This window comes from Orycteropus afer, unplaced genomic scaffold (genome assembly GCF_000298275.1).
Source record: "Orycteropus afer afer isolate SDZICR_OR568_19922 unplaced genomic scaffold, OryAfe1.0 scaffold00387, whole genome shotgun sequence".
Classification (NCBI taxonomy): Eukaryota; Metazoa; Chordata; class Mammalia; order Tubulidentata; family Orycteropodidae; genus Orycteropus; species Orycteropus afer.
Genome location: NW_006921974.1, coordinates 2,099,312 through 2,104,461, shown reverse-complemented (window position 1 = coordinate 2,104,461; position 5,150 = coordinate 2,099,312). Strand labels below are relative to the sequence as shown.

At 43.0% G+C, this 5,150-nt stretch overlaps 1 non-coding gene across 1 annotated transcript; it reads right to left on the bottom strand.

Annotated features, from left to right (window-relative positions):
- Positions 1–3,004: 3,004 nt before the first annotated feature.
- LOC122151320 lies at positions 3,005–3,136 on the bottom strand. The gene has a single exon (XR_006164094.1). It is a non-coding gene; the product is annotated as a small nucleolar RNA SNORA69 (small nucleolar RNA).
- Positions 3,137–5,150: the final 2,014 nt, after the last annotated feature.

Here is a 5,150-nt window from a genome sequence, read left to right as displayed (position 1 = left end):
GAGGAGTGGCTGGTGGGTTTGAACCGCCAGCCTTCTGGTTAGCAGTCAAGTGCTTTAGCCACTTTGCTACCAGAGCTCCTGTGGTCCCCCCCTTAAGGCTTGCATTTATCTGAGCCTCCAATTAGAGATGTAGGGCAAGGAGCCCTTTGCTGTACAACCCCCCAGCATTTGCTACCCACTACACACAGCACCAAAGAACTGATGCCTTGGATTAAGAAGTTGGTCAAGAATATTTAATGTACCATGGACTGCCAGAGAATGAACAAATCTTCGAAGTAGTCAGAATGCTCCTTAGAAGCAAGGATGGAAAGACTTCATCTCATGTACTTTGGACATGTTATCAGGAGGGACAAGTCCCTGGAGGACATCATGCTTGGTAAAGGGTCAGCAAAAAGGAAGACCCTCAAGGAGACTGACTGATACAGTACCTGCAACAATGGGCGCAAGCATAGCAATGATTGAGGATGGCAGTGTTCCATCCTATAGCCTAACCCAAGCCATGGAATTCTCAATAGCCTCATATGCATGTGAAAGCTGGACAGTAAGGAAGAACAAAGAGTTGAGACTTTTGAGTTGTGGTGTTGGAGAATACTCAAAGTACCATGGACTGCTAAAAGAACTAACCTGTCCCGGATAAAGTGCAGCTGGGATGCTCCTTGGAAGCCAAGAGTACCCAGACTTCGTCTCACCTACTTTGGTCATGGTGTCAGAAGGGACCATTCCCTGGAGGAAATCATGAATGGTTAAGTGGAGGGTCAGCGAAAAAGGGGAGGACCCTCAACAAGATGGACTGATACAGTGGCTGCAATAATGGGCTCAGGCATAGCAAGATTTGTGAGGTTGGTGCACAACCAGGCGGTGTTTCATTCTGTTGTACACCAGGTTGCTATGAGTTGGAGCCCACCTGACAGCACCTAACACACAGTACCCAGCATTCCTTGCCATTTGTTTTCTCAGCTATGTCCAGCACAGGGATCTTATGAGCTTGGTAGGCAGTTACCTCCTTATCTGACCCCTTCCCCTCACTAGTTTTCAGTCCTAATTCCAAAGATCAAGTAAGGAACTTTGTCCCCTTCTACCCTTTCCATAGGAGCTCTGGTGGTGTAGTGCCTAAGGCACTTGCATGCTAACTAGAAGGCTGGGGTTCAAACCTACCAGCCACTCCTCAGAAGGAAGATGGGGCAATCTACTTCCGTAGTATTACTGCCTCAGAACCCAAGGAGGGGTCGCTATGTGTTGGGTCCGACACAACGGCACTTAACAACACCCTTTCCACAGATGCTTGCTATGGTTTGTGTATGGGCCTATTATTACTAGCACTTAACATTTTCTAACATGATATATAATTTGTCTATCAACTAATCCCAATCTCAAGTACCAACAACAGTGCCTGGCACATAAAACATGCTCAATACATGTGCTGAATGCATCTCCCAGCACTTAACTCTTCAGGTTCAGCTGTTCCGTAAAGCAGGCAACATCATTACACTGCCTACAGTGTAATGTAGTGTGCTACAGTGCTAACAACCTAATCTTTTAAGCAAATGTGATCTCTGCTGAATCCAAGTATTTAAATCAGATATTAGAAAATTGTTTTCTGTAAAGGGCTAAGTAGTAAATATTTTACCCCTGCTCTTATAATAAGAAATGTGCCACCCTCAGATACATGTCTTCCATAATAGAACCATTTAATCAGACTGTCAACCAAAATGCTTATGTTCAGTGAAGATTTTAGGTATGCCGTCCATACAAAAGGAGCTCTGGTGGCATAGTGTCTAAGGCATTTGACTGCTAACCAGAAGGGTGGCAGTTCAAACCCACTAGCCACCCTGCAGAAAGAAGACTGGGCAATCTACTTCTGTAAAGATTTACCACCTCAGAAGCCCAAAGGGGGTCACTATGAGTTGGAATCAACTCGATGGCAATGAGTTTGGTTTTTTGGTTTGGTCCAATACAGTAGTCACTAGCTACATGTTGTTACTGATTCCAACTCAATGGCAATCTCATATATCTGAGCAGAACTGTACTCCATAGGGTTTTCAAGGCTGTGACCTTTAGAAAGCAGATCACCAGGCCTATCTTCCAAGGTACTTCTGGACCTTTTAGCTAATAGTTCTGAGCACTTAACTGCCTGGGGCACAACTAAATAAAATATTAAAATTCCATTTCCTAGCCATACCAGTCATATTTCAAGTAGCCAGACTGAGGACATTTCTGTCATTGCAAGGAAACTTTACTGGACCACTACTGTATCATCTGGTGAGGTCAGGGAAGTAAACTAAGTACTTCACAAACCAGAATACAATAGCAGTCCAAACCAAAGGTGTCATGTATTTATTAATCACCCAATCCCTTGATGCGGAAGCATAAAAAGAAAGGAAGAATCCAGAAGTTGTCCCAATACATGTTCAATTGATCATGGTAAAATCTCAAACTTGACAGGGTAGAATGCTAGGGAACCTGGGTTGGTATGTGTGTGTGCATTCGCACATGCAACTCCTTATAGACCCAGCTTGGTTCTTCTCCAATGTCTCCTCTTGGAGTTATACCTACACAAAAGGAACACTCAAGTTACAAAGACAGTCTGACTTCAATTTAGCTGTTCTTATTCACCAAACTTCGCCTTTTAGGTACCACAAAATGATCTGAAGGGTCCCTCTTTTTCCTTATCTTGAACAAATTGAAGCTCTTTCTGGAGAGTAAAAATTGACTTGTTTGATGTGTTAATAAACTAGTTGAGCCAATTTCTCACCTCTCAAAATGACCCAAGGACGGGGGGAGAAAAAAAAGTTCTGCCCTTCCCAAGCGTACATTCAACTTGTGATTCAGCAGACCCGGGGTAGACTCAGACTCATGTATTTTAAACCCCTCTTCTTTTTGAACTATGGCAAAGTCACAACAGGTCACATACACATAAAAGCTCCTGTAACTCTTATATAGACTAATACCCCCATTCATTCCAATCCCAGAGCAGTAGTGATTTGCAGGGCTAAAGTGATCTCAGAATTGTGCATGTTAATCTGTCATGATTTTACCCTCATCAAGGTAAAACCAAAGATGATCAACACAGCTTTTCTTTCAGCAGGATAATGTCAGTACTTCCACAAACTGAAGCACTGTAATTGCAACCTGCTTTCAAGACATTTTAAAAGCTGGAGGAACAGCTGAAACAACAGAAGAATCATTTTGTGGTGTCAATTTTCTGGACCAAGAAACACATAATCCCAAATACCTTCTCCCAGCTCTAAGAGACCACAAAGCAAGGTAACCTCTATTGAGCAAGCCACTGAGTTTTATATACATTTCTTTCATTCCTCACCGGTAAGGCAGATCCCCTCCTCACTGATGGAGAAACTGATGTTCATGCAGATGTTAAAAGGGGGATGGGGGCATGCTTTACTAGGGACAGCTGTGATGTTCTCAACAGAACTCAAACTTGTAGAAGGGTGGAATTGCCCAACAAACCAGTTTGCCTAGTGACTCATTCTCTTTTCTCAGTATCGTGAGGGGGAAGACCGTGGTTTCTAATCTAGTTGCATCTAACAGTGAAACATCTCCTATACAATGTCAGCTTAATGAAGTGCTTTGAAGAGAACAATCTGAGTAATGCTTTCTTCTTGCATCCTCCCCCCACCCCCATTTTGGTCTTCTGGCACAATTACCAGGAAACCTGACGATACTCAACAAATGAGGCTGTCACCTTGGGCACATCTTACTGATTTTTGATGCTTATTTTCCTTCCCTGAAACCCACCAGGTCCAAATAGCAGTGGGCTGAAGGGCATGGAGAAGTTTTAGACCTAGCTTTACTTGAAGTTGGTCTAGATGACCTTGGAGGTTCTCATAATGTCTTTCTTCCAAAAATTACTTTCAGCTACTTCTGCAGTAGACAGCAATCTTCCAGTTTTCAGGAAGGTCCACTTCAATGACTAACTGGGTCTTCCATGAACAACTGTCTCCTGTGCCATGAGACCAGAACTGGATGGTGTCTGGCTACCATTACTAAACATCTGATCAAATATTCTACAGAAGAATCCTGATCGAAAAGGGGAAATGCAGAACAGAATTTCAAACACTCACAGGAATCCAGACTTTCTGTAGCCCTGGAGGCTGCAAGAACTCAAAACGATTACCCTGAGATAATCGACAGACAGCCTTATGCTCTGGATGCTGTGCAGAAACAGTTTAAAAAAAGGAATTTCAGAATGGTGGTATAAGAATGAATTGGCTCATATGTAACCTTACCTGATTTTATTACCAGTCTTCATTCGAATCCATTGTGGAATGGGCCGGTTCTGTTTTTGTTTCTTGGCCAGGAATCTCTTGATTCTGAAAGTCTTATGAGAAGACTAGGAAGGGAATACAATCAAATTAGAAATTTCACAGAGAGTCTTGTCTACATGATTCCAACTCAGGAATCCTCTCAAATCAACAAACCTTTGAGTGCTTAACAGATACCAAAAAAAAAATGTTCTCCAAGTGACACACACACTGTGCCCTTTGTTCTTGGAGGCAGGTACCCTAATCTCCATCAACCAAATAAAAGATAAGTAGAATCAAAGAGGTGAGCAACCTGTTCCAAATCAGAGTATTGATGAGTGGCCTGCTGTCACCAAGACTCAGAACACCATATAGGGGACAGCTAGTGCTGGGGAGACTGGTTTCCTGGAAAGAGCATGGCTTTGAGTCAACCAGAACAATCTGTCACTTCCAAATCAACAAGTCCCAGTGCCCTACTTTGTGAAATGGGGGTTATCTATTTTCAAGTTATTATTGCAAGGATAGCCAAAATCACTTACATATGCAGTGCCTGACATTTAGGAGCTCTGGCGGCACAGATGCACAGGCATCTGACTGCTAATCAGAAGGCTGGAGGTTCAAACCCACCAGCCACTCCTCGGAAGATTGGGCAAGCTACTTCTGTAATGATACCGCCTTGGAAACCCATGGAGGGGTTGCTATGAGTCAGATCCGACTTGATGGCAGTGAGTTGGGTTTTTTTTTTGGGGGGGGACATTTAGTGCATCTGTTTTGCCCCATTCACTATTCTGGTATTAATCCCAACTTAATTTTTGGAGTCTATTTAAAATGTCACTTTTTCAAAGATGACTTTTCCAACTTCCCATTTCATCTTTTGCCTTTTGTTATGAA